The sequence below is a fragment of the Sturnus vulgaris genome, chromosome 13, assembly GCF_052056855.1.
Source record: "Sturnus vulgaris isolate bStuVul1 chromosome 13, bStuVul1.hap1, whole genome shotgun sequence".
In the NCBI taxonomy this organism is placed as follows: Eukaryota; Metazoa; Chordata; class Aves; order Passeriformes; family Sturnidae; genus Sturnus; species Sturnus vulgaris.
In genome coordinates, this window is record NC_142255.1 from 13,131,859 (window position 1) to 13,142,478 (window position 10,620).

A 10,620-nucleotide genomic window follows, 5' to 3' on the forward strand; every position below is an offset into this window, starting at 1 on the left:
TCTGCTCTCTACCACAGCAGCTACTTCCAAATGGAAAACACACTATCAGGCAGACCATACCAAAGCCTTACTCTCCTTTATAGCAGGAATAAAGAGCCTCAGAAGTACTTTCTGTACTCAGTGTAGCTATACCAAAATCCTTTGGAAGAAAACATGTGTGACATCACCTACTGATATACAGTGTGCTGGAAAGCTGCAAGTTTCTGCCACCACAACCATCTGCATAGCAGAACAGACTGAGGGAAACATATTTAATCTTGGACAACTCTTCAGCTTTTGTTTTCCAATTCTGAGCTTCACAGGTACAAGGGAGAGGATGGGCCACAAAAAGCCTTCTCTTCTACTCAGATTGCATGGACATCATGAGAAGAGTTCAAGTACAATGTTTAGCTGCAGAATGTTCTCTCACATCACTACTAGGTAAGCTTTCACCACCACCAGTTCTGTAGGAAACAACAGGCAAACTACAGCAATGGCTTCACCAGGAAAGGTATAACTGGCTGAAGAGCAGACCAGGTCCCTGAAGTCAAGGACAATCAGGTGCTCAAGCAAATCTAAATCTCCCTCAGAACAAACTCCCAGAAGTTCTGCTGACATCTGTTGACATCTTCTCATCATTGTTTTACTCAGAAAATTAAGAGGCACTAATACCTGAGGCCATCCTGGCACCTGGGTTTTAAGCTAGTTTGCTGTTTGCAGCTTTCACTTTAATCAATTTTTAAAAATAAAACTGAGTACAATTAGTCATTAGGATTTTGTACAAGTGACTCAGTATAATTGATCCAACTAAACCCTATCTCCCTGAAAATGTTCTCTCCCATATAATCTAAAGATTACAAACACACTACATCTTTTCTGATACTTTTATCTCTCATGTTAGCCTGTCACTCCCTTAAAATAGCACACCAGTTTGCTATTACTTCCAGAAAAAAATCAGCTATTGGTAGGCAAGATTATGCTTTGACACTTATGAACTAGTATTTTCCATTTTAGACAGCAAAACACACATTCACAGAACTTACGCACCTCAAACATATGATAGAGGTTCATGTATTTGTCAAAATCTTTACCCAAAAGCTCAGATCAGCCTGTAACACAAGATGTAACACAAAGCCGGCACTTCTTCAATTGCACAACTTTCTGCAGTGATTATTTCAGCAGGGGATCTAGCCCATGAAGCCTCCATGCCCTATGGATTCAGCTCTGTCACCTGAGGCACTAAAGTCTGGTATTTCTGAAGACCTAAACAGACCTGTCTCAGCCGGGGCACATTTGCAAGGGCTGAGCCGAGGCACTCAGCTCTAAAATTTTAAGGGTTTAGCTTACTAAAATGGATTTGAGCTTTGCCTCTAATCACATACGACAAATGTCTCCCTCTTTAACCAGCTGGGATGAGGTCACCTTGCTTCTGTTTTGTTAAACCCTTTTTGCATTGACTCAAACTTGTCTGCTTAAAAAAAATAGATAACCATAGGGTTGAGCCAGACAAATTTTAATCTAGAATCTCCTGTAACTGGGTCAGCATTAATCTACATGGACAAACATTTGGCTTTTCCCACATGCAAAACACTGGATTCACTTCTGGCAGGCTAGGCAAAAATACCAAAAAGCATACCATAGAAAGCAATAAAGCTTTTCCATCCATCAAAGCATTTGAGATCCACACTGAGGAATCCAGAGAAGCTGAAGCTCTTGGCCTCAAGGACGTTATTTTGAAGCACCTTAATTGCACAATTTTTTTTTTTTTTATCACTTACAGGCATGACAGCCCCAAAGACCCACAGCCCTCTCAAGCAATTGTTTTTAATTTTAACAGAGGGATAACTTCAAAAATCAATCACTGGAAAGCAAGTGCTAGATTTGTGGTCTTTTCATTTGCCTTTTCATCACAAAAAGCTGAAAATCACGTTACAGGAAACATTTCAGCATTACTGTTAACAGAGTGCACTTCATCTGTACAAGTATAACAAGAAAAATATCCCAAGTCTCACCCTTTCAGACAGAAACAGACACAAGGACAATAAAAGCCAGTAGAGCTACAGCAAATTCTTTGTGTAGCCTTTCAAAAATACTAGGTTTCTGAGAAAGCCAGCATCAGAATATTTACTTGTACATATTGTAAGCGAATCCACAACTATCAACAAATCCAAGACCTGCACACATTGCAGTTCCAGGTTCACTGTGGAGAGGAAATTTCCAGGGACAGAAGTAACTGTGACTCAACAAGGCATGCACAGGATTTGGGAGCTACCAAACTTTACAGCTCCTCCACCCATGGAAGCAGAGTCTGACTATTCATACTGGAAAGCCAACATTAAAAAAGCAAAGATATTAAAGGAAGCTGCTCCCACGGGATCCTCCCCCCTCAGGCCTTTTAACAAGCCACTGAAAGCCTGGCAGACTCATTTATTTCACTGAAGCATTAGAAATGCTTCGGGCTAATGCAAGGATGCAGCTATATGGAACACAAAGAGCAAAGGCCTCTTTGAAAGGGGCTCCACTAACGAGATATTCTCTTCTCCATTACATGGACTGAAGAATCCTGAAGGAATGCCATTTCCAGGAAGGGCAGCTTGGTACAAAAGCCTCACGGATTCCCATCCCCTCCCCTCAGCATTCTGGCTCACTGATGCTCTCAGAGCTCAGGTGGACACCAAAACACTGGAAACAAGCCTGGCCAACAGTGACAGTCTTTAAAAACTGCCTTTCCTACTCAGTTACAGCTTACCAAGCACAGTAATACTCTTAAACACTCGGACTCAGAAGGGCCAAGAGACAATTTGACAGATTTAAGCAGGTAGACTTTGTTAACTAACACATCAGACATTTCTTGGACTGGTTTCATAAATTTTAGTGTCTGCTCGAGAATAAGACTCTGAAAGCAAGTATATCAGACAAGAGGAAAGCAAACCCACCCTACTTTAAAGGGTTGTGCCTTAGCAGACTGAAATCAGAAATAAGGTGGTGATTTTTCCCACCTTTTTAAGGAGGATGATTGACATTAGTTCTTTTTGGAATGTTTCCAGGAAGTTAATCATCTTTAATATCAGCCAAAGCTAATGACTTTTCTGAAAGATACACTGCAAATACAGGTAAGACATTTAGAACCACATTATGGGGAAAGGAACTTTATTAAGGAAAGGGTAAAAAGGCAGAGCACTGCATAGTTTTTTTTAAAAAAAGACAAATTTTATGCCAGCATAAAACTCAAATGTCACTCAGGAAGTGCACAGAAGTGTCACACTACTGAGCTTTCAGTGGTTTAAATGCAGAGGATGACACTTAGAGACCATCCAAACGAATACACTTGAGAAAGGTTCTGAAGCATGTGTCCTGATGGGAAAGGCTGCCAGACTAAGCACTGGAAGACAAGCTACACAAGTACAGAACCTGTGTAAGAGGACTCATGAGGAAAGCCTCAAGCTTTATTGCACAGTACCATATCCTGTCTTTTACCCAGCACTTGTATAAAAGCGCCTTTGTTTTTCTGACAAAGTGTTAAGTCTAAACTGCTTTGTTCTCTGAAAATTACATAGACAAGTATTTTAGGGCCACACCAATACTATGCCTCATCAGCTTAAGCACAAAAACCAAGTCATAACACCACTTATCTTGAGACTGGAATCTACCCAGCCCAAGCTCACACAGTGCAGAACCTCCCATTACCTTCAGTGTGGCTCAGAGAACACGTCAGAAGCAAATGCTGAGATATTGATGCATCACTGAGTACTTCTGACCATTTAAAAGAGCCAGCTAAGTCTCAGACCTCAAAGCACAGAGGGTATAATTAAGAATTAGCTGAGCACTTAAGGCACTTAAGTTTAGAGTTAGATGTGGCCATGAGAGATAAAGTGCAGTACTCAGGAGTTTGGCAAAGCCCACCACAGGTTTGTTGTCCAACATGTGACAGATTTTTATCTCCAAATAAAGAGGGCACACTGACATGCCCCATCACTAGGATGCTTAAACAAACACTATTTAGACAGCCTATGGAAGTCCTCAGTGCAAACCCCTCCCTGTGCCAGGGCCATACCCAGGCCAGAATTTAGCTGGTTGGAAAGTACAGAAACCAGCAAGTATTGTTTACACCCTGTTCCAAAAAAATATTCTTGGCTGGTGCCTTCACTGGAACTTGACCTTTTCATCAGTTACAATACTTGGCTTATACTAAATTTAGAGGTACTGTGAGGCTACAGGGACAAAGTTCATAGCACAAAGAACCACCAGCACAGTCAGAAAGACGGGTGCTTTGAACTAGAGCTTTTTACCTTGCCCTTGAGGAGTTCTACACCTTCAGGGCAGAAATCAAGCATCTCAGAGGGTGGGTGTACATCCCAAGGCAGGCTGTCTAGAAATGCACCCAAAAATAAATTTATAGCCAAGAGGACCAAAGGCTCTTCAGCACTCTCACTTCTCCAAGAAGACTAATTTACAGTCAAATGAGCCTTGATTTTCACTTCCTTCTAACTAGAGGAACTGCCTTTGTTTCCCCACAATTGCATTTTAACTTATCAGAAATAGTTCTGCTTCAGGACAGGCAGCTTATATACATTACCAAAGGTTGCTATGTAGAGTCCTTGTTACATCACCTTATTCTGGTTCCTGTTCACATCAAATGGATTGAAAAGCTCTGCATTAGCTTTTATTGCACACACCACATGAACATGATTAAACCAACACAGGTTCAGACTCCGACTTCACAGAAACCAATTAATTATGTTTGCTCAAATAACATGAGCCCTTCCCTTAAGATAAGGCACAGAGACTTGGGACTGTCTCCCTAACCACTACCTTACATAACTACAGGACAAAGATTCAGGTCCTTGTAGAAGAGGTCAAGATAACTTTTAGGTACAGAGAGAAGTGTTGGGCAATACCTTTCCACAGTCTTACAGCATTAGCAGGTGTCCTTTGTCTACCACATAACTGTGCCAGGGAGCAGCATTAAGCTCAAGAGAAGAAATGGAGAAAACAGACTGTAGAGAACCCAACAAGCCATGCTCAGTAGTTGAGGGAATGCTGTTGGAATCAAGCCACAGAGAGCTAAGTGAGCTAATAAAAACTGCATTATAGACCAATCCTCCTCAAGGAAGATTGGTCTATTCCTTCATTATATTTTGAAGCATCACATTGTTAAAGCCTCATTTATCCTCTGACTCCAACCCCTCCATTCCCACACGGCCACAGAGCTCAGCTGAACATACTGGAGGAACAGCTCAAAGTCCAGGAACATCACAGCTGTTTGCTCAGATAGAGGGTTGAGTAAGTGGGGAACATGCTCCACACACAGCAGGGAAAGCCCACCAATAACAAATCACAAGACAGGTAAGAGAATTTTATTTGAGAACAGACCAGTTCAAGCAGTCAGAAAACACCTATACTGAACACGATGAAAAGCTGAGGTGCTGTTTCACTGAGGTCTTTAAAAACCTTGCTTACTTTGTTCCCCTGACAGCAGCTCCTCTCCACAGGGGAGCAGAAGATTTGCAGAGTCATTCTCTCACAGCCTGTCCGTGACAGATATAAGGATCACACTAGAGGAGTAATGCAATTCACATAAATACATTGAAAATGAAGCAGAAACGTTTCAGGATAGAAGAACTATACACAAAGAGACAGAGGCTGACGAACACACGCAGCTACCATCACTGCTGAATACTCAGCTTCTCCCAGACAGCAATTAAAAGAGAGGTTTTGGAGCACTACAGCAATCACCAGCAATTCCATGTGCCAAGAGTTGCATTGCCCTCTCTCCTGCTGAATTTGAGTGGCGGGCTAGGGGTACTACAGGCTCATGTTCTAGGACATTTTGTCCTTACCTCTTACAACGAGGTTCACTGTAAATGACTGTGCATGTGCTTATTTCACTTGGTACAACCCTTCATGTTCACATATGCTCAACCAACACTTCACGGAACTGGGTGTTCCAGATAAGGGAGAGCCAGGCTTGAACCCTCTCTGCACAAGATTTTTGGAACCTGCAGCTCTATACAAAAGCATCTTTGAGGATGCTTTGAAGTAAGTTTAGAAGCAGGACAAGCTACTCAACAGTGAGCCTCTCAGTAGCAGCCAGTCACTTTTCCCTTCCTATAAAGAGCCTGTACATCCTATACTTTTTGGGTACTCGATGCCCTGAATAGGGCTCAAGCTCAGTTACTTGCAAATAAGACATGAGACATTTCAGAAACGTTTTGGTTTTTGCAGTATTTACCATCCATATTAGCAGAGGAAGTTGTCAAAGCCATTTATTTCAGTTACACTGAATCCATGATAAGGAGAAATGAAAGTATTTCTCAAGAGCAGAGAAAGTAATAGGAAGCTGCACTTCTTGGTCAGTCGAGAGATACAGATAAAAATCTGTTCTCTGCCAAGTCTGGCACCGCCTTCCACTGTCATTACCTCTAAGAGCTCAGGGACAATGACGTTTTAAGCATCTGGTTTGTACTGAACTGCTTTGCACAGCATTTTCAATTACTGCTGCCTGATACTGGCAGAGTAAGGCTGACAGTAAGAAACAAACTTTATTATTAAGTCAACTGAGAGCGCTGAAGGAAAGATAAGTCCTTGGGTGTAGAAGCCTTCCTAGAGCCAGAAAAGGCTAAGACAGCTGCCCCACAGAGTACCATCACTGCCACCCATATATGCTGGGCAAGTGGGACTTTGCTTCTCCATAAGAAGGACAATGTGCCCTTGCACACTGAAATTAAATCAGCTGAGTTTGATCAGATGTTTAACTGCATATAAGCTTAAACTTTGCAAGATATATAGGCAGAAGAAGAGCAAATACTTGCACAGAAGAACAATTGATCTATAGTACATTAAGAACAGCAATTCAGAGCTGTAACACATCATGAAACACACTCTTCCAGAGAAACTCTAAAGTGTAGATGAAGACTCTAAAGTACTAACAAACGATGATTGTTTATGCTTTTGCTGGAAAGTCCAAACGACCAGTTTCAGGATGGTCTTTGCACCTTTCAGTAGGAATTACAAGCACCCAAGAACTCAGCACTTACATACCTACCAGGGACTGAAATACTCTGTTCTTGCTTAGCTTAATCCAAGTTCAGGTACTGCCAGAGCTGGCAGTGTGAAAGCCTGGATGAAGAGGCAAGAAATATGGAGCAAGAAAGGTAACAGGACAATATAAATCCAGTAGCACCATGCATTTCACCGCTCTAAAATAACCATTTTCTATCCTACACCAGAACCCATCTGGAGTATAGCTAGAACTTAGCAGACTCAGAAAATATCTTCCTATACCTGTGTCAAGGTCAAAGGGTGTTATTTTGCCATCCTTCCTTCCCAGTGCTGCATCCCAGAACAAGCCTGTCAATGTGTTAATCTCCGAGTTTTCACATGACAAGTTTAATAAAGCAGCTTTATGAAACACTAAGAGTTTAAGCTGCTATTCATTCCCTGAACAGAGAAATGCAACTTTTACAGGAAGAGTAGAACAACCTAATTTTTAAGTTTAACTTCTTCAGAAACAGTTCTGCAAGACAGAAGGCTTTATCACATCTTTTCCACACCTAAAAAAGACAGTCTGGCACAATCTTAGGTCTGCCTCACCTTTTGTGCAGCTAATTCACTCAGGAACACAGAGGAGTTACAATGCAAAAGCAATTACTTTTATGAATAAGACAGGATATTGGAAGAACACTTGATTTTGAGACCAAAATAAGTGATGTTTAGAATAAGAAGAATGGCTGCATGGCCACTGATCTAAGAATAGCTAGAGAAGGTATTGAAACTTCTCTTGTGATACGAGAACTAAGCAAGCACCTCAGAGAGAAAGTGACAAATGAAAGACAAAACAGCAACCCAAGACTACTTGTCATTAACACAACTCCCTGCACAGGAAATACACATTATCAAAGAAAGTCTAAAAATGAAGTATCACAAATGCAAACAACTGAACTGAGTGTTCTGTGGACACCATATCAGCAGGGACTACAACGTGTCATCTAAGCAATATTATGAACATGGCTAGCATGATAATTGATAAAGAAGGCATGTAAGATGAACACACTGTACCAGTTAGCTGACTAATATATCAGGAACATTTGCTACAGAAGGACGCAGCAGCGCTGTGAAAGCCAAAAAGCAATCTAAGAGGCTGACAGGAATCTTTAGTACTTGCCAGACCAGTGACAATTGTTAATCAACAATAAGAGGAAGCTGCTATGAATTCTTTGAGAAAACCCACACAAGAAAGCAAGTACAAGAATGCAATTCTTCCAGCCATAACTACATTGAATAAAGCTGTTTCTGACACACCTCTGCGAACAAGTTAGCATCAGGTGAGACATCTCAGCAGCTTTAACTCATCCACTGTGATAGATACATCGACACATCCTGTGCTGGAGTTGAGTCACAAGTTACACCTGAAGGTGCAGGATGGAGCAGAGTCCCATCACACAGGGTAACAAGCAGGTACACGGTAGGCAACCAAAGGGAATCTACAGCTGATGTAGGATGCACGTAGCAGGGTCAGGACCTTGAAGCGTGAGCACCAGGGAAGAGCCTCGTTTAGCGGGAACAGTGTGACCTGGCAGGGGCACAATCCCCCGGCTCTCATTCACACAAACACCATTCTCAGCTCCCGATCGCATCCTCGGCCTTCCCTCCCTGCGAGCACGGGGATGTGCTGCTCCCACCCCAGCTCTTGCCCTGCACAGCCTCGCAGCCCCACGGAGCGAAGATGGAAGCTGTCACCGCACCGCCACCTCCCAAAGCTTCCAGCGTCGGGGAGAACCGCGAGGGGACCGGACACTGACCACCACAGCCCCACCGAGGGACATCGCTATCTCCCCTCGAGCAACAAACACGGCGGGCCAGGCGTGCACGGCACGACAGCGGCTGGGCAGGGACATACGCCGCCGCGGGGCCGCCCGCAGCCCCGCCGAGAGGCACGGGAAGGAGGCTCGGCCGTCCCTGACCCCTGCGGGAAGGGGCTCCTGGGCGCCCCCACCTCACCTGCAGCCCTGGCCGGGCACGAAGCCCACCGACAGCTCCCGCCGCCGCTCCCGCCCGTCTGCCGCGGCCCCGCCGCCCGCTGCCCTTTAGCGTCCGCCTTCGCTCTCCCATTGGCCAGTGCTGCGCCGCTTCCGCCCAGGCCCGCTCGTCTATTGGTCAGAAGGCGAGCTGGGGACGGGCGCTCCATCACTGAGGCGCGGGTGCCATTGGCTGCAGGAGGAGAGGGGGGCGGAACAACGCGGTTCCAATGGCTCGGGCACCTGTCAGTCAAGGGGAGGACGGTGATTGGTGGCGGCGGGCTGGGGCGGGGCTATCGGCAGCGGCGGGGACAGCGGTGCCGCGGCCATGACAGAGCGGGGCCTGGGGGCACGGCGGGTGCGAGGGGTGGGGGCAGCAGCAGCCGCCGCCGCCTCGGCCTCTGCTGCACGCCGCTTCCTGCCGCCAGAGTCACCGCCCATGACGTGGGAACGCAGCCTAGGGAGCGGCTCCAGCTGAAGGACGCGGCTGCTTCTCAGTGACATGGAGTCCGGTGGAATTGCGGATCAAAAATCCCTGCAGGCTGCCGATAAACACCGTGTGGTGTATCGGTGCTAGATGCTGGTTACATAATACTGCGTCTTTCAGAAACAGTGTCATCAGCGTTAAAAATGGTGGCTGGGCCCTCAACACGCTGGGTTTGTTTATCATGGGCCCACAGGCCAGCTCTGTATGGTACTGGCACCGCCCCTGGGCTGTGGCAGCAGCAGTGGAGGGTCTTCCCTGTTCCTCAAAGTGCTCAGCATTGTCCCACCAAGTGGGGTGTGTGACAGGGACAGCGAAGTCCACTCAGAGGCAGATGGACCCTGCCCCATCTGAAAGGCACTGGAGGAAAATAAATGATAAAAAACTGTCCGCAGTGCAATGTTTATAAACTTACTTTTTTTGTATTCTACCGAAAGAGCCATGTGTTGCGTTGCTGTAGCATCAACCATTCTGAGCTGTGTTAATGGTTGCTTTATATAACTGGATGGAAAAATCCTTCCTCTCATTTCAGATATTTTGTTTCCTCTGTTTACTGGGTGTTGGAGCTTCCTACGTGGAGAAAGCTCTCAAGGAGCAAGTCACATTTTCCAGGGCGCTGTGTACGTGGAGAGATGAGTAACTGCTGTAGCCTGAGTCACAGGGAAGGAGGGAGTTCTGGGTAAGGGCAGAGAGGGAGATTCTGGAATAAAGGTGGCAGAACAAGCACAGAGCATCCTCCTCCCCTCTGTGCTTGCTACAGGTGTGATGCCACACCACTCAGTCAAACACAGTTGTATTCCTTATCTTTTAATTAACCTTGTGAAAATACCCAGGGTTTATGGTTGCTAAATTTGTCAGTGGCTCAGCTGGGCTGAGGTTTGGTGTGTCTCAAGGCAGCTGAGTTATGCTTGTGATCAAGTTAACAGATAGGCTCAGCAGATAAACATCCGGTATCAGACTCAACTGAGTATTTGAGGAATGTGTTTGAGTTTGATTACAGAAAATTGCAGTCCAATTGATTCCAGGTGTACCTTCGCTCTTTCACCATCTGATCCAGGCAGGAAAAAACAGATCCAGGCAGGAAAACACACCTCAAACTGGAGCTGAGCCTCCAGGCAAGGCTTTTTTTTTTAAGTCCTT

At 44.9% G+C, this 10,620-nt stretch overlaps 1 protein-coding gene across 1 annotated transcript in view; it reads right to left on the reverse strand.

Moving 5' to 3' along the window:
- Positions 1-9,053, reverse strand: part of ABHD2 (abhydrolase domain containing 2, acylglycerol lipase) — a 34,229-nt gene extending 25,176 nt beyond the window's left edge. The window contains exon 1 of the mRNA XM_014886321.2: positions 8,980-9,053. The gene's annotated coding sequence lies outside the window, so the exon portion shown is untranslated. The remainder of the gene's footprint in view (positions 1-8,979) is intronic.
- Positions 9,054-10,620: the final 1,567 nt, after the last annotated feature.